Source organism: Balaenoptera acutorostrata, chromosome 12 (genome assembly GCF_949987535.1).
Source record: "Balaenoptera acutorostrata chromosome 12, mBalAcu1.1, whole genome shotgun sequence".
Classification (NCBI taxonomy): domain Eukaryota; kingdom Metazoa; phylum Chordata; class Mammalia; order Artiodactyla; family Balaenopteridae; genus Balaenoptera; species Balaenoptera acutorostrata.
This window is the reverse complement of record NC_080075.1, coordinates 31,192,117-31,217,616: the sequence shown is the minus strand read 5'-3', so window position 1 is coordinate 31,217,616 and position 25,500 is coordinate 31,192,117. Positions and strand designations below refer to the sequence as shown.

The following is a 25,500-nucleotide window of genomic DNA, read 5'->3' as shown; positions in this document are numbered from 1 at the left end:
AAGATAATGCACATACACACACAAGGACAAAATATTGAAGGCACTTCAAGGGGTTCAACAAATCCATCTCAAAAACCCTATTAGAGAGTAAAAAAGTAAAAACTGCAAGTATCAACCAAAAGACTGATTGGTTTGAAACTTTCCAGCCCTGAAATAAAATAGTACAACATAAACGTGTCTACCAACCTATCTAAAAACTACAACAAAAAGAGGAAATACATCCAAATCCACTTTTCACCTAATATGTAAATTTATAATGCATAAAAACTTCTTTAAAGTTTCAAGTACTTCTTTTTTAAAAATTGGATATTATTATTTGGTGACTTGCTGTTGTATTTGGCTTTACACTAGCCAAAGGTACTATGAAAAACACGGACAAATACAAAATTTTATGCCGATTTACTTTAAAATAGTTGCTTATAGTCAGAATCTGGGCTACTGAAGAAGCAGAAGCATTAAGCGCTGCCCCCCAAAGATAGCCTAACCTCTAACAAGATAATGAGTTTTGGCTGATGTGAAGAGGCAATGAATCTTGAAAACACAAAAATTAATTTTTAAGTAGCTATAGAACACTAAAGGACAGAACACCTTATTCAATCTCAAAATAAACAGCTAAACCTTCCCCCTTCCCTGCTTGATTTCTCAGCATAGCAAATATCACCATCTGACAAACTAAGCTGACTTGTTTTTAATACACACTCAATAGGTATTTATTGACTGAAATAATAAATGAAGTGTAAAGCTATTAATCTTGACGTTATACAATTGTGGGAACTGGGTAAGAGCTCTTGATATTAATCTTGACTTTTTTAAAACTATTCAAATTCTGAGATATTTCTAAATAAGGATAATCTTTGACACACAAAATAGTGAAATGAATGTGTTATATAAGGAGAATACTATGTGATTACTAACAAGTTCCAAATTCCTTTTCTATTAGTCTTCCTTCTGTTTTACAACTTTGACTACACAAAGAAGTGTGTAGAATCTTCCTCTTATGTTTCCATAGAATTCTTTATCAATTAAGATTACTTTACATAAAATGAAGCTTCCATTTAGTAACTGACCCACGAAAAACTCTAAGATGATCCTTGGAAAGAAGTGGCATTCACTAAGATTGGTGGCTAACTACATTCCAGTTGCATTTTTCTCCCTGTGCAAAATATGCTACAAAAGCCCAGGAGAGGAAGCTAAGTGGAATCTTAGGTTTCACACTTCTTTTACATGAAGTCAATACTAATATCCTCAGGGCAAATCCTATCTGACCCTACCAAAACTCTAGCAAAGAGAAAAACAGATTATCAACCTCCCACCCCCAAACCACTCTTAAACAAAAGTTTTGTGGAAAATACTCTTTAGAAATAAGTATCTTCATGACTGAAACACTGAGCTTTAATACCAGAGGAAAACAAAGAAACTGTATGAAATTCAATAAAAGCTCCAAAATAGTAGGCAAACAGCCAGCATTTTCTCTTTCTGTTCCCTGCATATTCTCCACCCTTGTTTCAAAAGAGTACAAAGGAGGAGAAGCATGAGGAGGAGGGGAGGACAAAATTTAACAAAGAAATAGAATACATGATAGAAAACAGTTAAAAGCAAAACAGATCTGATGGTCTCACCTGGAAAACTGAAATATATCCATATGTATAGTGTTTGCTTTCTTGTGTTTGTTTTTTATATAGAGTTTATAAAAAGCAAGTTCTGAACAATAAAATGTATTTGTTTTCCCAACCCAGGATCTGCTCTACACAGTGCTTTTCTTTGCCTGTGAAGTTGTTCAACTTATGCTTCCCCACCTCAAATATAACCTGGGTGATAACAAAGTCCTATAGTAAGTCCCCAAAGCCATCTTTTGGGCCATTCTGAAAAGCAAAAGGATACTGCAAAGGATCAAACAATTCTTCATTCTCTAGAGCAGGGAATGAATGTGATGAAATACATCAATGTCTAGTGGGGTTATTTAAATCCATAAATCGATATAATTGTGGCTACTTTTTGTTGATATTTCATACCCACTCCACCTTTTGTAATCCCTAACAAAGTTCCCTCTGATTCACCCATGAATTAGAAGCCTGACTGATCTCTTTATTCACCCTCCTCTTTCCACTGATTTCTTCAATTCTTTCTCCTTCTTCCTTTTTTATTCCTGCATGTGTGCCACTTACCCTTCTTACTCCTCTAAATTCCTTACCTTTTCCTAACAAAATGTCTAAATCTCTTTAAAGAACTGATGGTCTCTCTATCCTAACTCATAAAAGTAGGGCAAGATGTCTAAGGAAATGTGACCTGAGATACTAATGTTGTTTATGTTCCCTCTGGGGAAGTGTTGATCTATGCATAAGATAAAAACACATACTTCTTTTTAGAAAGAAATCCTGAGGAGACCTTGAACCTAAAAACCTTTGGACACAAACTTACCTGCTTTGTATAAGTTTGCTTCCTTCAACAATGACATTCATAGATCTCATCCCAAAGACCCATAAATCTAGCTTCAGAAGGTGGATAGTTCTTCCACCTCTGTCTTTAGTCCAAGTTACGTTTTTAATAAATGTTCAATGGGAATGGCGAACTGAAGGACATGGTAATATGAACTATTATTTCCATATGGATTTTGCTGTTGTTGTTTAAAGGAGAAGGAAAATAAAAAAGGCTTTCTTTCCTGTTAAAATGCCATAGGAACAAAGGAGTTACTAAAGAATCCTGGATGCTCCACAGGCTGTGCATGTATTCATGCCCAGAGTCACCTTTCCTCCTGCGGGCTTACATATTGCTGAGATAGAATTCAGCCCTTCCATTTGTAGCAAGACATTTCTCTGTATGTCATTTGGCAGATGCAGTTGTGGGGCTCTGCCAATTCACCCTGGAGCCCTCTATTTTAATCAGTATCACATAAAGTTTAACACATGCTTTGAAATGTGCACCAGATCCAAAGCTTTGCCTGGGGACGGGGGGTGGGGGTGCTTGCTGCAAAAACACATACCATCCCAGCCGCTACTCCACAAGCAATTATCTTTCACCTTTGGCTGAACCAGGAGAACTGTCAACACCAGCACACTGCCAACCAGAAGAGAGGTTATGGGGTCAAAGCAGGAAAGAAGGTTGAATGCTTTAGGTTCAGCTTGGCTATTTGTTAATCCTGCTGGCTGCATGGAAGAAGCATTCTCCACAGTCACCAGGACACAGAAAAGCACACTATAAGAGAAGTAGCTGTGAGTACACCAGAATTTTAACAAGGCTTTTCAAGCAGTAAACTCTTCAGTAAAAGCACAAAACTCCAGCAGTACAATAGGACAATCATATATCAAAAGCTAAAGAACTCACATCAGCAAACTCTCATACATCAGGAAACTTCAACTGTGAACTGAGTTTTGTAGAAACAAAGGATTAAAACAAACCCCATATATTGGAAATAAACACTTGTTTTCATCTCCTATCTAAACATAAGTTTAAAATATTCAATATATTAAAATATGATTAAAGTTTCTTTGAATATGGAAACCAAAGGAAAGTTACCATTGATGATTAAACAAAAAAGACAATTACTAAAGCAGAGATGGAAGGCCATTATCTCCCCAACTTCCTCATACAAACCCCAAAAACACACACATACTGTTGATAAGATCTTTCCCAAATGCCAACTACAAAATATATGAACATTCTACCTCTTCCACAAGTACAATTAATCTCGTATAACCAGAATAACAAACACATTTTATCTCACGTGCCGTCTATGATCCATTTGTGAAAGATGGCCTAGATCACTGCTGGCTTAGTCCACTGAGAAGGACTCTTAAGGCTTAGTCTAGTACAGTGGCAAGGCTGCCATGCTGAATCACTGACGTCTATCAGAGTGGACACTAACAGGCACAGATTTGTGGCACTAACTGTTCCCCATCAGTTAGACTGATGGTCTCCAGAGTGGGGTGGTGTCTACCTGGAAGGTTATGCAAAAACAAGACATTAGTACTTGTATTTGTTTTCATCTTAAAAAAACAAACAAAGAAACTAAGTTACTAATATTTGATTTAAGAAATGACATTGACACCCTCACTCTCTGACAAAGAGTCAAGTACCATATATGGAATTCACGATATATATACTGAGGAAAAACAGTGCAGAGTGGTTGATAGTAATACCCTCATTTGTTGATTTTCTTTCAGTTTATTGTGATGTGTTGCAGACTACATGTGCTCAGTTAAATAAAATTAGACTATATCATCTAGTTTTAGTTAAACTTGTAGAAAATGGGCAAATGGTTTCAACGTTTCCCTAGATATACACTGTGGTTTGAAATAATACTAATAAATAGGGTTAACATCTGTCTTCATCCTGGTGTGGTAAGACCATTATAATACTGGTCCCCAGTGAATCAAGCCTCCCTGTGTGCATGCCCCTTAGCAATGTGACTCTGCTGCTTCTATCAAGAGGTAAAGACCATTTCTCCATGCTCTTCAATGTAGACTGGCTTTGTTACTTGCTTTTGGCTAACAGAAGGTGATGGACATTGCCAAATTCTGGACTCTGGGTCCTAAGAGGCCCAGCAGCTTCAGCTCTCTTTCTCTGTCTGAACCCATGCTATGAGGAATGCTATGAGGAAGACCACCATGCTATGAGGAAGCTCAGTTTAGCCTACTACGGGGTAAGAGTTCAGGTACAGAACCAAGACAACAGCTGGCACCAACTGTCAGCTAACCACGTGAGTGACTTCCAGGTGAGGACAGCAGACAAATGCACAGAATCATAAGAAAAAATACATCAGGGAATTCCCTGGTGGTCCAGTGGTTAGGACTCCACACCTTCACTGCCAATGGCGCGAGTTCAATCCCTGGTTGGGGAACTAAGATCCTACAAGCCGCATGGCACAGCCAAAAAAAAAAGCCAAGAATTACCATGAACAAACCTCTTTTCTGAGCCTCAGCTCTACCATGATGCCACTCAATAAATATTTTTTAAAAAGAAAAAAATACATCAGTATTATCTTTAAGCCATTAAGTTTTGAGGTAGTTTGTTAAGAGCAATAGATAACTGCTACACCTGGTAAGAGCCCCCTGTCAAATATATCATGTGGCAAATATAAGGATGATCAAAGCAGATCTGACCGAAAATAACACCCCAAATTTGAAATTATAAAAATGACTATTTGAAAGGGGGATTTAAATGCATTATTAACAATGACTCTCTCCCTAAATATACATCCTGCCCAGAGACAGTAGCTAATAAGAGTAGTACATATGTATACCACTTATAAATAAATAACATATACATATATAAGGTATATATACACAAAAATGTTTTACTGAAGGCAGTCCATAATCAAAAAAGTTTAGGGCTTCCCTGGTGGCGCAGTGGTTGAGAATCTGCCTGCTAATGCAGGGGACACGGGTTCGAGCCCTGGTCTGGGAAGATCCCACATGCCACGGAGCAACTAGGCCCGTGAGCCACAATTACTGAGCCTGCGCGTCTGGAGCCTGTGCCCCGCAACAGGAGGGGCCGCGATAGTGAAAGGCCCGCGCACCGCGATGAAGAGCGGTCCCCGCACCGCGATGAAGAGTGGCCCCCGCTTGCCGCAACTAGAGAAAGCCCTCGCACGAACCGAAGACCCAACACAGCCAAAAATAAATAAATAAATAAATAAATAAAGTAGCTATAAAAAAAAAAAATTAAAAAAAAAAAGGTTTAGAACCATGTGTATTACTACTGAAATTAATATACATATATAATTTATAAATACAAATATACAGCTATTGGGTGTAAATGTTCAATTTCTTTTGAAGATAAGAGTGTCAAATTTTTTGGAAAAGTTTTAGTGAGCTGTCATGCACTAGTACATGTAGTAAAAGTTGAAAGAAGAGCCTCATCAAGCTATTTAGTCCACCTCTATTTCCAGACATTACAAGCTCCAAACTATCCCAGGAACTAAGAATCTCCATAGTTCTAATATTCTGCTTTTACTAATACAATGCATTTTTACTTTACAACATTATGTATACTCCTCCCCATCCCACAATATTTTACTTACTATGCTACTTACTACACTTAGATTACCACCCAATTATCAAATTCCTTAGCAGCGCAGATCTCTATCTTGGATAAACAGTGATATCTTTCAATAAGACAGGAAATACGGAAGAAAAGCACTGGATGGTTTGGGGACAGGGAGAGGGATTACAGTGGTAAAGCCAATGAAAGGGAGACCTGAGCATGTCAAGTGTAAAGTGGAAGGAGTCAGTGAAAGGGAAAGGTTGAAGAAAAAAGGAAGGAAGAGAAAGATGGAACATTTGACAGAACAAAGAAATAAGACTGAGCACAAGTGGAAGAAACAGTCTTAAACAGGAGGAATAGCCTCTTCCTCTGAAACTGGAATTGAAGCAACAAAGAATGTTGGAAACATATAATTAAGCAGTAAGAGTGCTGAAAGCCAAGAAAGTTTCTGCTTAAAAGTCCTGTTTCTCTATGACATCGGTTAAGGTACAGAAAAAAGGAGTATTTTCTCTATGAAGAAAAAGGTGAGTCTTCACCAAAGTATTATAAAATGCCTTTTTATGTCATACTGAATATGACCAATTTTAAGTCATACTGAATATGCCATTTTAAGTTTACTCATATTATGCTATCACTAGCTATTTCAAGTCAAAATTTATTTTCATTGTTATTTTGCCCTTCTCTATTTCTTCTGTATTACCCATACAACAGAAGTAAGAAGAAAAAAAAGTAACAAAAGCACACGAGAAATCACAGGCAAACCAAAGTTTGGAAATACAACCTTATCCAACTTTCACAGTATACAATACAGGTCAACGTATTCTCAGACACCTATCTACTATCTAAACTGGGCAAGTCAGAAAAGTTTACCAACATCTTGAATCTACCTGTCAGTGTGTTAGTAAAAATAGCATCCATTTTCACTAATGATGTAAAATTGAACTGTGAGACTGTTATAATTTTATTCAAGCTTTTCCACTATGTATTCTTCACAAACCATGATGAAACTAGAAAAGGAGCATCTCAGAATACACTACTGAATCTAATACTCATACTGGATCTTAATAGTCCAGATGGCTGCCACAAGGATATATTTCACAGAGTACTCAAATCCTCTGACGTTTTATGAAAAATTTGTGTCCACACAATAATTTTTCTGAGGCGAGGGTTCATGACTTTCATTGGGTTCTCAAAAGGTTTATGTCCCTAAAATGTTTAGGAACTACTGCTATAGATACCTCTCCTCTCCACTGTTAAAAGACCAACTCTGCTTTAAAGACTTACCAAGAAAGACAAACATAACACATGCCCAGATAGACCACAGCCTCTTCATCAGGGCAGCTAAGAGATTCATATGTTTAACAAACTGAGGAGAGCTGAAGTCATTCTGTTGGAAAGTAGGCTGTACTATTTTTTGACATTTGCTTGTTTTCTTATATGGGAAGTAAGGGAAAGGTACAAATTAATAACAGACTTCAGCCTAAGTCAAAAAATAAGATTATAGTACCGAAAAAAAGATACCCCTTATCCTTAAATTCTTTGACACCAGAATAAAATCACCATACTCAAGGGCACAACCCTCAAAAGAAGATTAAGACCACCACAGTTCAAGCCAGCAAGTGATTACACTAAAAACAAAACCTAAGGTAAAAATATAGCTTTCTATTTGTCTTGTGAGTTACAAAGACTACAAAAATACACACACACACACACACACACACACACACACACACACACAGACTAGAAATACTTTCAGAGAATAAGGGCTACTCCAGTTGTTGCTTCTGAACAAATTTCTTAAGGAAACTGAAGAAGAGAAAAACCTATCTATAAAATTCAAGAACTACAATCTATTTCTTATTAAATTAAAAAGCTATTGTGTGAATTCCGGTTTTGCTTTTTGCCTTTTTTTCTTCCCTGGAAAGAGATCTCAAGTTCCTCAACACATATATAAAAGATTTTATTTGTTCAATCAGTACTGGAGCACAAATCGTAAGCTTTTAATTCACTGGTTACAAGGTTTCAGTTTTAGAAGATGAAAAAGTCCTGAAGATGGATGGTGGTGATGGTTGCACAACAGTGTGAATGTACTGATTAATGCCACAAAACTGTACATTTTAAAATGATTTAAGAAGGTAAATTTTATGTTATGAATATTTTACCAGGAAAAAAAAAGCACTGGTATACAAAAGTGAGAAAGGTTCACTGGAGGAGAATCAAGATAAAATTATACCTAAGAGAAAAAATTTCACCTGGTACTTCAAAGATAATTTGCATCTTGAGATACCAAAATTGAACATAACAGTTACAGGTTTCATCAGCAAATTAAGAGCCTAAGACGACCAGGAAAATATTAAAACTCTTACAATATCCATGGAAATTCTCTGTCCTTAAATGCATAAGTGCCCTGCCAAAGGAAAAAAAAGTGTATGTATGTATAATATAACAAAAATTTGCTGAATGCCTAGTTTGTACAAAGCAGTGTGCTAGGTTCTATGGGAACAAAAAGATGAAGCCAATTCAGACATATGCCCTCGAGAAAATGCCAGTAAATGATTATCATCTTAGTTCCACTTCCTGAACTCTATCCTAGCTATGGGTTCCCCTCCTCCAAACAAGTGTCCCAGATCCCTTTTATTACCTAGTATTCTACAAGTGAGTCCTCTGTGATTTATGGCAGTGTGCCACAGAACACATCTTAAGCACTGGCATTGCAAGACTTTAAAAATAAGGGCTCTTCAATTCCCTGCTTCCTTCCCAATCTCATTAACATCTCAACTGGTATAGGGTGTAATCATCTCCCCTGACAGCCCACCCTGATTTGTAAAACAGAATTTTCTCAATTTTAAAAATTTCCAAATACTTAAACATTTATATAAAGATCCATTATCACTGTTCTGTTTTAATAGCTAACCACACTAGAGGGCTCGATGGTTGGCTGACTTCTGAGTTTAAGCAAACACACACGTGCAAGTAGGCACTACAACAGGACAAGGCCTTTTCTTTCCCCCCAGACAACTGCCCCAATCTGCAGAGCATTTTCTCCTCTGCATGCACACACAAAGTAATAATTGAAAGCTGTTCTAAATTTGCTGTAGATGTGCAATTAGAAAATTATGTCAGGAAGGTAAAGTAGCCTGAACTTGTCAACAAAACAACTTTTTTGCAAGCTTTCAAAACAAATAAAATGGAGTCAGTTGAAAACTTCCGGCTCACAGTATAAACTCTTGCCACTGCTTTGTTCAATAGCCTCTCACAAAGAACAAAGAAGAAAAGAGTCTATGAGTGAAAAATTCACCTCTAATGATCTAACCACTTCCCATACTTCCCAGTCCAGAGTTTTATTCCCTAGTCATCTTGGTGCAGTCATTTATCCATTCACCTCCTAATGAAGACAGAAAGAATCCATCCCAGTACAGTCAGGTTCAAAGGTCATAAAGCCTCTAAAGCTTAGAATCACATAGACCTAAAAAAGCAACAACTTAGGTGGTCATTTGTCACTATTCAATTGCAAAAATTTAATTTTTCTCCATTTTTAGTTTGGGGTACATTTCTCTGTTGAGATCCTAAACAAGAGGGAAAAAGAGAAATGCCACATTCTCAATCAGTGAGATAATAATTAGCAATAATTAATTAATTGAAGTTTCTGGTAGTCCTCATTACCTGTTCAATGTGCTTCCCAACCTATACTTTTGATAAACTTCATGATCAATGGCCAGGGGTTAGGAATAGAGAGAAGGTTTGACTACAAAGGGGTAGCACAAAGGAATTTGGGGAGGTGATACAATTGTTCTGTTTGTGGTGGTGTTTACCTGAATCTATGCATGTTTAAAAACTTATGGACACCAAAAAAAAAAGATATATTGTATGTAAATATTTTTAATTTTAAAGCTACTCTAGGTTTACTTGCTAAAACTTTTTAGCAGGGAGATCTAGAAGGACGTGAGAAAATAGATTCCTCTTGTTATAGAACATCCTTAGGTCCACATCTCTGGCCCTCCTGAATATGTTTGAATATTTCTTTTTCTTCCTTTCTTTTTATTTCCTCACATACCAGTTCCCTTACCATTATTTTGATGGAGTTTTTTTGCTCAGTAAAGAAAACATCTGGCAGAGGACAAGAATAAAGCACTCACTGAGAGCACAACAATCCTAGGAATTCTCAACTGGATTTCTCCAGGGCCAGTAAGAACTATCCCCCAGGTCAAAGGGCACACCACGGGGATTTGGGGAGGGCTCTAAGTCCAAACCTCAAACTTGGCTCCACTACACTCTGCACACGTGGCAGCCGTCTAGAATTGTCAAAAGGAAAGTACAGCATACCAGTAAACTGACTTGTCCATACCAAGAAGCATCAGCACAGGAGATGAGAAAAGACACTGAGCTCAGAGTATAGCTCAATCTAGTAACTGAGAAACACAATCACCACATGCATAGTGAAGTTACTTCAAGAGACTGTAGAAAGACTAAGAACCCAAAATACAATTTCCATCAACAAAATAAAGATATCCATTTAAGTCTCACTAATTTCTATGGTCTGAATTGCCCATTTAAGCAGATGTAAGGTTTGGTTTCTCACTGACATTAAAGCAATTATTGCAATGTAGTACAAAAAACAAAACAAACAAAAACCCTGCATTTCTTAACACTGAAGCCTGATAAAAATAAGGAAAACCTTCAGGTTAAAAAAATTTTTTTCCCTCTAAAAGTAGTGGCTCATGCTTTCCCAAATCAGTTTGTTTAAAACTACTCATGAAAAAAATGTAGTTGCAATCATTTAATAAGAAGATGGAGAGGCAGAAAGACAGCTGGTATTAAGCTATCAATACCCAAGCTACCCCAACTGAAGACTACTTGCCTGATAAAATCACATAGATCTCAAAACAAAAACATCCAAAAATGCCATATTTATTAAGTGCCTACTGTGTGTCTAAGTACTTTACATACATGATCTTATTTGACACATTAGTAAAAGAGGAAAATAAGGCTTAGATTAAGTGTTTTGCCCATTATAAGTGAGAAGTTTCAACCCAGCTTTCTTGACTCCAAACCTATGTTCTTTAATATTGAAGACACTACAAAAAAAATTTTCTACAAGAAAGACGTGACTAGGAATGGATATGAGCTAATTTTCTCTAAAAATTATTACAAAGACAGTTGACTGCTGCTCTGTATTCTCTATTATCACTATAACTGCATGACAAAGATAAGGTAAGGCACCACTTCTCCTTGTCTGCAATTAGTGCAAGCCAAGTTGATAATAAGTAAATGCCTATGGTCCTTGAGAGAGTCAGCAATGGATCCAGTCTCCTTTCTCCTATTTAAGGGTCTACATTCTTAGACCACTATCTCGAAGTGTTCTTATAACCAATATAATCAAACTCAATCTTTTTAAAGTAAAAGTAGCTTTGATTGGTGCTAATGCCTCTTTGATTATAACATTTTATAACTCACAATTCTCCTACTTATAAAATGTTACAGTAATTTTTATAGTCAATTACATGAGACCAATTTTCTTGGGTATTAATGATCCCTGCTAGCCCAATGAAAGCATTAAAAAATAAAAGACAGTTGAAATGACCAGATCTCTATGAGATCTATTTTATAAAATTATATTAAACAGATCTAAACTTAGGGTAAAGAAGCACGAAATGTGAGAAAGCATTCGCCAAATTTAAGATGCAGTTCAAACAGTAGAATAAATTACTATCTGTAGGCAGGGCCCAAGGATTAATCACATTTAAGTAAAAATATGCAAGACTTAACAACCATTTTAAAACATGTCCTTAGTGTCCTTGTTTGCTTTGTACGTTCACTGTGTTAATATAAGATTAGATATTAGAATCTAATTAGAATTAATAGTGAAAGCATATCAGAACATCAAGAAAATCTGGGATCTGGGAAGAACCAGAACTGATGAGTTCTTATCCTTGAATTTAAACCCTTTAAAAATGTCAAACTTGGAACTGTTCTTTAGACCAAAGAACCATTATCCACACAGCTAAACATATACATAATAGAGAGCAAATACCATGATTCTCAAACCTGATTTAAACTTTATTATGGTTTCAGATCTTATGTCATGGTTGACTTTTTAAAATAAAGATTCCCAGTTGGGGTGGTCAGCATGTAAGGCTGCTCAAGATGAAGCTGAATTCTCAGGTCTTACAAGCAGGATTTCTAGAACTAAGAGAGAGGGAAACAAAGGAAGAGAAAGAGAGAGAGAGAGAGAAAAAGAGAGAAATAAATAGGAAAAAAATAAGAGAAGAAAAAGGAAAGGAAATGGAGGGGGGACCCCAACCATATAAAGAGATGCAAGTAAAAGAGAATCAAGTCTTTGTTTTAAAATATATATTCCATATTTCAATCATGCAGTTGTTATAGCTGACTTGAGAAAACATCATCCATACACAAGCAGAGTAAGATAGTAACTTTATAATTAGATATAATACAAGAACACTAGTTCAAGAACGCTCCGCGAAAAGGCGGAGGAATGGCGGCTGCCCGAGCTGCCCACAGCAACGCGCTCCTTCCCGCCCCCCCACACCGGCATCGGCCCACTCATCTCACTGGCTGTAGAAAATGGTGAAAGAAACCACTTATTATGATGTTTTGGGGGTCAAACCCAATGCCACCCAAGAAGAACTGAAAAAGGCTTACAGGAAACTGGCCTTGAAGTATCCACCCTGATAAGAATCCAAATGAAGGAGAGAAGTTTAAACAGATTTCTCAAGCTTACGAAGTGCTCTCTGATGCAAAGAAAAGGGAATTGTATGAAAAGGAGGAGAGCAGGCAATTAAAGAAGGTGGAGCAGGTGGCGGTTTGGGCTCTTCCATGGACATCTTTGATATGTTTTTTGGAGGAAGAGGCAGGATGCAAAGAGAAAGGAGAGGTAAAAATGTTGTGCATCAACTCACAGTAACCTTAGAAGATTTATATAATGGTGCAACAAGAAAACTAGCTCTGCAAAAGAATGTGATTTGTGACAAATGTGAAGGCTGAGGTGCTAAGAAAGGATCAGTAAAGTGCTGTCCCAATTGCCGAGGTACTGGAATGCAAATAAGAATTCATCAAATAGGACCTGGAATGGTTCAGCAAATTCAGTCTGTCTGCATGGAGTGCCAGGGCCATGGGGAGCAGATCAGTCCTAAAGAGAGATGTAAAAGCTGCAATGGAAGGAAGATAGTTTGAGAGAAGAAAATTCTAGAAGTTCATATTGACAAAGGCATGAAAGATGGCCAGAAGATAACATTCCATGGTGAAGGAGACCAAGAACCAGGACCGGAGCCAGGAGATATTATCATCATTTTAGATCAGAAGGACCATGCTGTTTTTACTCGACGAGGAGAAAACCTTTTCATGTGTATGGACATACAGCTGGTTGAGGCACCGTGTGGCTTCCAAAAGCCAATATCTACTCTTGACAACCGCATCATAGTCATCACTTCTCATCCAGGTCAGATTGTCGAGCGTGGCGATATCAAGTGTGTGCTAAATGAAGGCATGCCAATTTATCGTAGACCATATTAAAGGGGTCTCACAATCAATGAATTTAAGGTAAACTTTCCTGAGAATGGCTTTCTCTCCCCTGATAAACTCTCTTTGCTGGAAAAACTCCAACCTGAGAGGAAGGAAGTGGAAGAGACTGATGAAATGGACCAGGGAGAACTAGTGGACTTTGATCCGATTCAGGAAAGACAGCGCCATTACAATGGAGAAGCATATGAGGATGATGAACATCATCCTCGGGGTGGTGTTCAGTGTCAGACCTCCTAATGGGGCCAGTGAATAACACTCACTGCTGGCATTTTATTTGCAGTAGTGATTGAGTGAAGGACTATAATCATAATATGCTCACTACTTGCTATTGTTTGTTTTAATATTCAACTATAGTAGTGTTTTAAAAGTTAAAAGAAGAATAAACTCCAATATAAAAGTGCTGACTTTGCCCTGTATGTATGATGACTTCTGTGTGCAAGATAAGTTTAATACTTGTAAAAACTACTTTAAAATATTTCCCCTAGCATTTGTTAGGCCATACTTTGTAACTGATTTCAGCTATGTACATGGAATAGCTTAGACTGAAATGCCAGGTATATGTATTGACTTCAGTGTATGACCCTTAATTGTTCAGCCATGAAGTTAAAACCGTATTTAACTGGCAGTCAGACAAAGAATTTGTAGACAAGTGTTGGTCTGTATAGTGGTGTTAAGTGGGATTCATTGTGATGCCTCTGCATTTACTCTGTTGCCTCAACTGTTACTGAAGATGGCACGCTATATAATTTAATTTAGCCTGTGGTATCAGTGATAGAAATGATACCTTTCTAAAGAAGGGGTTTATCATATAACATGCTGCTTCTTGGGGCTTCCCTGGTGGCGCAGTGGTTGAGAATCTGCCTGCTAATGCAGGGGACACGGGTTCGAGCCCTGGTCTGGGAAGATCCCACATGCCACGGAGCAGCTGGGCCCGTGAGCCACAATTGCTGAGCCTGCGCGTCTGGAGCCTGTGCCCCGTGACGGGAGGGGCCGTGATAGAGAAAGGCCCGCGCACCGCGATGAAGAGCGGTCCCCGCACCGCGATGAAGAGTGGCCCCCGCTTGCCGCAACTGGAGAAAGCCCTCGCACGAACCGAAGACCCAACACAGCCAAAAATAAAATAAATAAATAAATAAAATCAAGTAAAACTTTAAAAAAAAAAAAAACATGCTGCTTCTTGAGGGCTTGCATTTGTAGAACTGCATTCCCTTCTGCTGGGCCATCTTTTTTTAATATATCTAGTTATTGGTCCTGGTTACTTTTTTTTTTTCCTTCTCTTTGGACCACAGTAAGCCTTAGAGTAGTGACTTCTGGAGCAGGGTAACTTAGAGGCTGGAGTGATGAGACCTTTACATGAAGAAGTAATTTGCATGTATGAGTTAGGAAGGTGTTTTGCAGGTATATTACAGCTTACTTTAAACCGTTTAACTTATGCTCCAAAGAAACTATAATTTAATGTTGGTAGTATAGCAAATTATGAATAGCTTTAATTGTATGTTTAAAGGCATATGCTCACAAGCTTAAATCTGGATATCAGAATTAAGCAATTCTTGAAATGTATGAATGTCTCCTTAATACACTGATTACAAAGCAAAAAAAAAAAAGAATACTAGTTCATTCCGACCTGTAATGAGAGATCACTACCTATTAAACATAAACTTTAATAGTTCATTCCAATGAGATGAAAATACATCTTGCTTCCATTCATCATTTAGAAAGGCAGAGAGAGGCTGTGTCTGACCGGATCTAAACTTAATCTGATAATGGGAATTCCCTGGTGGTCCAGTGGTTAGGACTCCGCGCTTCTACTGCCAAGGGCCTGGGCAAGCTGCGCTGTGCGGCCAAAAATAAATAAGCAAATAAATAAAGGTTTGGGGCTTCCCTGGTGGTGCAATGGTTAAGAATCTGCCGGCCAATGCAGGGGACACGGGTTCAAGCCCTGGTCTAGGAAGATCCCACATGCCACGGAACAACTAAGCCCATGTGCCACAACTACTGAGCCTGCGCTCTAGAGCCCGCAAACCACAACTGCTGAGCCCACGCACCACAACTACTGAAGCCCACATGCCTGGAGCCCTGCTCCGCGACTAGAGAAGCCACCGCAATGAGAAGCACGCTCACCACAACAAAGAGTAGCACCCACTCACCCCAACTAGAGAAAGCCCGTGCGCAGCAACAAAGACCCAACGCAGCAGAAAATAAATAAATAAATTTTGAAAATAAATAAAGGCTTTTTAAAAAATAATAATAAACTTAATCTGATAATAAAGACAATAAAGTGGTTGTTCTTGGCCCCCTGTATGGTAATATTTAACAGCACTTAGGCTGTATATTTACATATTATATTTAAGGCATTATTTTAAATAACCTTTCATATCCTTGCATATTTTAGAGGCTAAATTATATAATAAAAAAACAAACAGGTAGCATCTTATTTATGTCAATAAGATCAATTCATTTCCACCTCATAAGTTAGATCTAAAGTGCTGGTCTCAAGTTCAAGTCAAAAGTGAGTTCAGTGGCCTGAACTTCATTTCCACATTAGTGTGATACAATTATTCATGATACTTGGAGGCTATAGGAAATCCCAGGATATTGTAATGGAATGAAGTTCAGTTATTGTACGAACCACCGAAGAAAAACTTCATAGTGTAGGTCATTTTCCTTTATTGTAAATTTAACAGAAAGTTAACACTGGCTCTCTCCCACAAAACTCTGAGGCCAAGTCAAATTATATGTAGGCTAGCCTATCAGCACTACTTTCCTTCACTGCTCTTTTAACTCCCTCTTTCCCCATCTTCTCCTGCAGCAGCACAGGGACTACTCACTCACCAGAACACATGCGCAAGTATGAAAGGAGTGTGAACCTGCAACAGTGGCAGGGGTGAGGTAGTGTGACATTTTGCAACCAAAGGAAGGTATTGAAGAACTCATATTCTCTTCTGAACAATGGTAAATATTTAACTTAAGAATTCAAGGCAAGGGAAAGAGAACATTCTGGTTATCACAAATTTGCAACCTTTATCATCACTTCCAAGATTTTTATATATTTTTTCTAATTTGCTTTGTTGCCCATTATATCAAATTTATCTGTTCACTTCTTTAATAAGGCACACAATACAACAGAGATTTGAATGGACCTCAGTTTAACTTACAACTAACACATAATTCCTTTCCCACCTTGTTACAGCTATGAATCTGAAGACTGGAGACTCCTCAATTACCCACATAAAGCAGAAAAGAAAATCAATAATGCCATAGATAGGTATAAACAGTCCCTTAAATAAGGGAACGCTTCCTCTGTACCCTGAGAGTTGGAACATTTACTACCTCATATCCAGTCCACCAACAAATCCCATGTTATACACATACACCTAATCTGACTTAAGTTTCTTTTCTTTTTTTTTTTGTTCAATATATCTTCCCTAAGTTGTACATGCAAAACTATGCATAGTTAGGTTATACATAAAGAGTTTATTATGAGAAACAACCGTTTTCTCCTCTCCTCTTTCTCCCCAAATCCTGCTCCCCAGAAGCAACCACTCTTTTGATGCTTACATCTTTATCTCTACATACCATGCTTATGTGTGCTACTGCTTATTTCTTTAGGTTTTTTTAATTGTGGTAAAATTTATGACATAAAATTTTCCATTTTAACCATTTTTAACTGTACAGTTCTGTGGCATTAGGTACATTCACCTTGTTGTACAACCATCACCACCACCCATCTTCAGAACTTCATCTTCCCCAACTGAAACTCTGTACCCATTAAACACTAACTCCTCATCCCTTTTACCACTAGCCCCTGGAAACCATCATTCTACCTTCTGTCTTTATGAATTTGACTACTTCAGGAACCTCAGATAAATGGAACTATACAATATTTGTCCTTTCATGCCTGGCTTATTTCACTTAGCATAATGTCTTCAAGGTTCATCCATGTTGTAGCATGTGTCCAAATTTCCTTTTTTAAGGCTAAATAATATTCCATTATATGTATATACCACATTTTGTTTATCCATCCATCAATGGACACTAGGGTTGTTTCTGCCTTTTGGCTATTGTGGGGTTTTTTAGTTCTAAGCATTATCTATTGACTTCCCACCATGAAAGATAGGAGTTTAAGGTCTCTTTCACATTCTTAACACACCAGCACCAAATATCTGTGCAGTGTCCATTCATGTATCCCTCTACAACAGAGATAAACCAATGGATTAATTACCTATATTAACTTTTAGCATTTAATTATTATAACTGTATAAATGCAACACATAGCCAAGCCATTTAAGATACTGTTTTTAACCTCTAAAGACATTTAGGATTTTCACTTTGTCCTCTGGCTTCTGAAAATTCACAGTATGCCTTGATATAAGTCTCTTTTCATCCCTTTTGTTGGATACTTGGTGGGTCCTTTAATCTGCATGTTCATGTCTTAGAATTTTGGGAAATTTTCCCATATTATTTCTATGATGAATTCCTTCCCTTCATTTTTGCTTTATTTTTCTAGAATACTTAGTATTCAAATGCTGGATCACCTAGACTGCCCCCTAATATTCTTATATCTTTTCTATTGCCCATGTTCTATCTCTTTTTCTTTTTACTCCTCTCTCTGGAATATCTTTTTATTTTCCAAACCCTCCTTTAAGTGTTTCCTGCTATCATATTTTTAATTTCTAAACATTCTTTTTGTTCTCTGAACTTCTCCTTTAATGCAGCATTCTGATCTTGCTTTTTACATGTAATTTATTTTCTCTTATCTTTCTAATGCTACTGATGATAGTTTGGTTTGTTTTGCCTTTTAGGTTTTCCTCTTCTTGCACAGTCCCTATCTTCTCCAAGTTGCTTCTTTGTACGTGTTTGTTCTGACTCTACTTTCATGTTAGAATCTTTTCTCAAATATCTGGTGATCCTTAGCCATCTGCTCAAATTTTAAATTGGGAAACTAAAAAGCTGACTGAATGTACATCAGTCTAGTCTACTGTGGCCTTCAAAGTGATCTGACTTGCCCTTTTTACTGGGGACTACTCAGTGGACATATCTTTTAGGATACTTCTCTTGGGCTAATCATATTATTCAGAGTATTCAGATTACCTTCCAATCTCACACCTGAAGGGTATAAGCCTGGTTCTGGGAACCAAATCAGAAAAGAGGGCTGTGAGATTTAGGATAAATCTCAGTATTTAGTATATAAACTTTCACTGTTTTCAGTTTGTGTCTATTGTTCTCTGATCTTCAGCTAGAGTTGGGATCAGGTAGTTAACTGAGAGGAAAAAGCTGGGGAAGGAATCCAGATGTCTAACTGGTTCTGAAATAGACATTCAACCAATCTTTCTGTTTGGGCATCAATTTTACCCCCTTTCCCTGATGCCAACAATTTCTTAAACATAGGGGTTCTGCAAAACACTAAAAAGTGTGTTGGTCTCAGTTTCTTCTACTACTGGTTTAGGACTGAGTTTTCTTGACTATGTCAGGACAATTATCACACATCTTTTTACTTTCCAATTTCCAAAAAATGTTGCTATCACCTGCTCTCCTATAGTCTTTATGTTTGGGAGCTCGTGATTTTTTAAAAAATTCCCTTAGCTGTTGTTTTTATGAGTTTAGAGAGGTGGAAGATAGAAATATATGTGTTCGACCCACTACCTTTAACAAGAAGCTAATTTGATCACTTCTTAGTACCTCCACAGTATTTTCAGATAGTTTCAAAATCCATTCAAAGTGCAATTTTAATATTTTCATATACTTAAGAATATAATTGGAATAAGAGGATATACCTTAGAATATTAAAAAAAAGGATGGCTTTTCCTGAAAAATGTGAAGGTGTAGGTACATTAAATTTAATTAAATACACAATTAAGAGTAATTAATTGATTTATTAACTATCTGTTATGACCAAGCACTATGCTAGCAAGGTGCTGAAGATATAAAGGTAAAAAACACACCTCTGTCCTTACAAAGACCATAAACTGGTTGGGAAGACAGATAAGTAAAGCAGCAATCATGCTAATGGCGTTCCCTAGTGCCATGAGATGCTACCTTGGAGGGCCCTAGTGGCTCTCTACCTTCCCCATTCTCAAAGCTTAGCAATGAACTGGTTCAGTAGACTGAGTCAGCTCATCTGAATAATACTAAGTCTCTTTAGTTAATCTAAGAGGCATTGATAGAATTCCCCTAGCCAAGTCATTTCTCTGACCAGCAAGGATCCACCTAGTACATACTGACTAGATGTTCTTGCCCTTCTCCCAGCTTCCCTATCAATTTTACAAGAGCAGGGTCCTTCTCCTGAGGCATGTCCCACTGTTTATACAGCAAAGTTGAACCCATCAGGTCCCTCCACAGAATGACAGGAAGATGGTATTCTCATGCACTGTTCTGACTTTTCTGCCTATAAGGTTTACTGAGGAAAAGTTACTTTATACCTACATGGCATAATACTAATTTGTGTGTGTCTATGCCTCTTGTATAACACTACCTTTATCACTTATTAAATTCTTATACTATACATTTGGGTCAATTTCTGTACTTGTATTCTGTTCTACTCAGCAGTTTATTCTTATGATACCATATTGTTTTAAATTAAGTGTTACTGCTTTCTAGTACAAGCCAAGGCTCAGTAAAAGGAATATTCTCAAAAGAATTTAATCTTAAAATAACTGAAACATATATATATATATATACATATATATATATGCATATATGCAGTATATTTGCGAGAGATGGTGCTAAGTATTGCAATAGCTGCTGTTCCTCTAAAGTAATGGTCTATTTTAGGATGAGCACACTAAAAATCGATGTTCACAAATTATATTGAGAACCCATATGACAATTTTCTCTTAAAATTTAATAACAAGAAAATTTCTCCTGATAAGCTGGTGTGCTTTGCTTCGCCAAAGCAAATAAATAATATGTTTATTATATATACACACACCACATAGTTTCCTTTTTATCCTGAAGAAAACTCAAAAGTAAACTGTAATACTGCTGTCAAATTAGATTTAAGGAATAAATTCTCTTTCTTCTTTCACTCAACATGAATCAAGGGTCATTGGTCTTTTAAATTTAATTGTCATCTTTTTAACTGAAATCAGGTTCAAAATATTTTAGGGGCTTCCCTGGTGGCGCAGTGGTTGAGAATCTGCCTGCTAATGCAGGGGACACGGGTTCGAGCCCTGGTCTGGGAAGATCCCACATGCCGCGGAGCAGCTGGGCCCGTGAGCCACAATTGCTGAGCCTGCGCGTCTGGAGCCTGTGCCCCGCGACGGGAGGGGCCGCGATAGAGAAAGGCCCGCGCACCGCGATGAAGAGCGGTCCCCGCACCGCGATGAAGAGTGGCCCCCGCTTGCCGCAACTGGAGAAAGCCCTCGCACGAACCGAAGACCCAACACAGCCAAAAATAAATAAATAAATAAATAAATAAGAAAATCCTTTAAAAAAATATATATATATTTTAGAAGTGTATACAATAGAAATAATTTTTATGGTAAGGAGAAAAAAATGATTAAAAATGAGATCTAATTCAAGGCTGAAAATTGTCACAGAAAATTGAATTTTAGGAATAAAATTAAAAGTAGTTCAATCATCAAGTTTAACTCTAATTTTAATCTTCTCCTTCTCCATACTCTTAGAATCTATTTACATTCACCATTCATCTAGGATGGTTCTTTTTTTTTTTTTCTTTTAATTTAACATGTATTATAAGCCTGGGACTAAGCTAAGTACTTGATTTCCCTAAATATTTCCACATCTTTGCAAAGAAGATTAAAAATTCCAACTATAGAGTTGTGAAGACTGAATGTGATGTTTAGTAACTTGCCCACTGTCATACAGCTAACAAATGACAAATCTAGGAGTCTAACCCAAACTCCAAAGTCTATTCTGTTAACTATCATATTACTGAACAGTAAACTAAATCCCTACTATCCTCTTCAGATTCTAAAATTGTACTATCTATCATAAGCTCAGATTCTAAAATTGTACTATCTATCATAAGCTACTCTGATTGTTGCCTACTCAAGAATCCCACATAACACAGCTCTCACATTCCCCCACCTTACCCGCAGGCCATCCATATCATCAAAGAATAAGGGGCAAGAATTAGTACAAACACAAAAATACCAAAATCAAGAAGAAAAGAAAATAAAAAGTAAATCCAGGAACACCAAAACAAGTGAGCATCAACTTCTTTGACTCCAAAGGCCATATTCTGTGGAAGTTTTGCATAGCATCCAGCACAAAAGAGATTTCAACAGCAATACTGCTTTTACTTGGCAGTCATTACATGGCCTATGTGAACTCAGTTGGTAGTACTATGCCTGATCTAAGTCAAAGATGTTCTACACAATAAATAAAACAGCACATTTTGCTCCAGTCAAGACTTAATCAAAGAAAGTCAAGGGCTGACAGAACCATGGTGACAGCTAGTCTCACCCAAGGAGCAGTTTCTTTAAAACTAGTTACTAAAGGAAGAATGCCTGGGGAGCCTTCCATTTCTTTTATAAGCAACCAGTTCCTTTTCTAAGCATCAGTCATATAACCTATATAATTTGGCAAAGCCAAGTTAGAATTTTAAAAGTAAGTAAATCCTGCCCTTTGTTAAAGGGCCCCACATAGAAATCAACCTAGCCAAGAATGTTTACCTTACAAATGTTATTTAGTCCCACAAAGCCTAAGGCAAACTAACCAAAATAACAAATACAGAACTTCCCTCCTGCACAAATCAATTCCATAACAAGTGAATTACAGAAATCAATTTCAGAAAGAGAACTAAAAAACAGCAGACAATTAACAAAGAACTACTTTAGACATTTTTTATAAAACAGTTCAAGCTAAACTGATTATTCCAAAATAAGACATACACAGTATTTTGGAAGCACACTGTTAAGAATATCAACACAGAAAATGGGATAGGATAAAAGGGAGGGTTTTTCTACTTGCTTTACCTATGGCTCTACTTCCCATGGCAGACTCATAGGTGGGTCCAGTAAATGATTTCATTCCAATACCATGTTAAAAAGATATATACAGGAACATGAAACGTTTTTTTGTAAAATAAGACCACTTGACTTAAAATTCGATATGGTAATACACAGTAGAATGGACAATTTTTAAATTCCTCCTCAGATTCTGCTATATGATTGAACTTCTATCCTAGTTTTCATACTTATACATTTTTCTTACTTTTCTGCAGCTTCCCAGGTATTGTATATTGGAAGACAAGTGAAAGACTCAGAAACTTCTAGCTTGACACCTTTTAAACCAGACTGACTATACCATTGTTTCCTAGACCCAAAGGCAAAATTAAAATAAAAAGGTACAGTTTAGTAAAAAGTAATTCTATTCAAGACCAAAATAATAGACTGTATTAGTTTTCTACTGCTGTGTAACATACTACTATAAACTTAGTGACTTGAAACTACACACAATTATTATCTAAGTTTCCATGGGTCAAGAGTTCAACATGTTTTTGCTAGGCCTTCTGCTCAGGGTCTCGCCAGGCTGAAATCATGATGTCAGTCAGGTCTGTGGTTTCATCTGGAGCTCACAGTCTTCTAAGTTCACTCATTCTGTTGGCAGAATCCAATTCCTTGTGGTTGTAGGACTCAGGTCCCCATTTTCTTGCTGACTGTCGGCTGGGGATAGCTCTCAGCAATTCAAGGCTGCCTACAGTTCCCTGCTGTGTGGCCCCCTCCAAAACATGGCATTCTGTTTCTTCAAGACCAAGAGTAAAGCATCTGCTGCGGTTTTTAATCTCTCTAACTTTATATCTGACCTCTAGACCCTCTTTTAAAGGTTCTCACCTTACATATTAGGTTCACACGCTCAAGGGAGAGGATTTTACAGGATGCACAGACCAGGGGGCAGGAATCCTGGGGACCATCTTAGAATTCTGCCTACCACATGCAATCAAAGCAAAGAGCTTCCTACAGATAAAGCTTTATCCAGAGACAATATAATACTTGGAATACAGAGAAATGGATAAACTACATATCCTTCAGGTCATCCTCAAATACTATTTTTGCATCATCCTCAAATAGTATTTTTTGCATCAAATCTCTTGATAAAATTCGACAACAAACGGTTTGAGAGTATAATCTCAGGTAAAAGTTTGGAGCCAAATTTGCTCATTAAACCCTAATTAGGGTGGAGTCCTTCTGGTAGTTTAACTGGTATATCCCAAAGAGAAGCCAATCTACCAACCGCCTCCATCATTTCATTGTACAAAGGACAAAGCCCACCCATGGATCAATGCAGCAACTCAGGATAGGGTAAGTGGAAGAAGAAAACGGGAGATGTCCACCAAGAAAAAGCACAATCATTTACATAATTTCCAGAAGGACCCAGACCAACTATCAATATTAAGTGATACTTTCAAATCTGTTTTCTTGTATGATTCTAAAGGCCACTTAGAATTTTTTTTAAGGAAAAGAACACATTTTTAAGGCCAAAACTGCAGTTGCTGAACTAATACTGATGATGATGATAAAGTTCTGAATAGTGACATAGACAATGCTAAAAACTGGATTAGTAAATTAGAAGGCAAACATATGGGGAAGAAATGTCAAAGAGATGAAATTGTGAAGAAAAAAAGGCAAGAGACATGGAAATATGTATTTTTCTAAGCTCTGTGATAGCAGGTTGTAGCCGACTAGCTAGGTATTCACCAAACCTATTTCCTCTTTCTCCTGGTCACACAGATAGACTATATTTCCACTCCTCGCTTGTAGTGTATAAGCTTCTGCTGATGTAATGTTGGCAGCAGTCGTATGTATCACTTACAAGCCTGGTCAATAAAAAAAAAAATCTCCAGGCATTATTCACTTTTTTCTCTACTGCTGAAACACTGAAAGCCACATGTTGAAGTGATAGAGCCACAAGTTGGAAGAGTCCTGGATCCCTTCACAGTCACTTAAAGAAGAGCTACCCAACCAGGAACATCCATTTTGGACTTCACATGAGCGAAAAATAAAATTTCTATGGTGAGATTTTAGAGCTTAGCTATTACAACAGGCATCGTTATTTAAAGAAACAGGCACTGGCACTGGAAGAATGGTGTTGCCATAACAAAAAACCTTAAAATAAATGACATCAGTTCAGAGGTCAGGCAATAGGCCGCAAGAATATATATTTAGCAAGTCAAAGGCCTGAAAAGCCCCGTGATATTGTGGCAAAACAACTGGCAAAACTGGAACCTGTAATAAATGAAAAGGCATACCGCATGTCTACTGGGTCTGTAGCTCTATAAGTGAATGTAGAGAGAGAGTTATAGTGTATATTGGCATTTGCTTTCTGCTTTTAGCAAGGTTTTACACAAAAACGATGAGCACAGAATTTCCTACTTTGAAAACTGAAATTACAGGGAATAGCACAAGTCCAGAAACTTGGGCCTCAGAGGGTTAGAAAGCTGAACACATATAGATTCCAAATAGTAAAAGAAAAAGATGGTAAAAGTTTGAGCAATTAAGTCCAAAGAAGACCTCCTTGAACAAAGTGACTTAATCCTGAGGCAAAAATTAGATTCAGGTATGGTTTTCTTACCCGTTATTTCATATAGCCTCCAAGTAGGGCCTAAGTAAGAAAGAGACATGAGGCAAGGGTTATGCTCTCCCAACTCTACTACCTCCCCAAACAGGGAAGAAGAAAAAAAATCATTCCTGAAAATTATATTTAGAAAACAACAGTGGGTATCTAAATAGAACCTATTGGAAAGAGACAGATCAGAGGTCTACTAAGTTTTGAGGTAACTATAATGCCAAAAACCCACAAATCTGTACTAAATAAAACTTTGTTCAGAACCTTAAAACAACCCTTGGCCTCCTAAACTTGTAGAAGCAGAAAGGACGCACTGAAAGATATACAGAGATATAAATGTGGTTGTAGATATAAGTGTAGATGTAGATGTATGTGTATATCTACAGAGAAAGAGAGAAACATCTTCATACGAAGGTATATTCCCCAGCACACATCTCAGAAATGTACACA

The 25,500-nt window shown here is 37.3% G+C and overlaps 1 protein-coding gene and 1 pseudogene across 3 annotated transcripts in view; one reads left to right on the top strand and one right to left on the bottom strand.

Moving 5' to 3' along the window:
* EXOC6B (exocyst complex component 6B) overlaps window positions 1-25,500 on the bottom strand; it is a 731,430-nt gene that overhangs the window by 595,999 nt on the left and 109,931 nt on the right. The window lies entirely within an intron of this gene.
* On the top strand, window positions 12,565-13,888 carry LOC103020305 (dnaJ homolog subfamily A member 1-like; annotated as a pseudogene).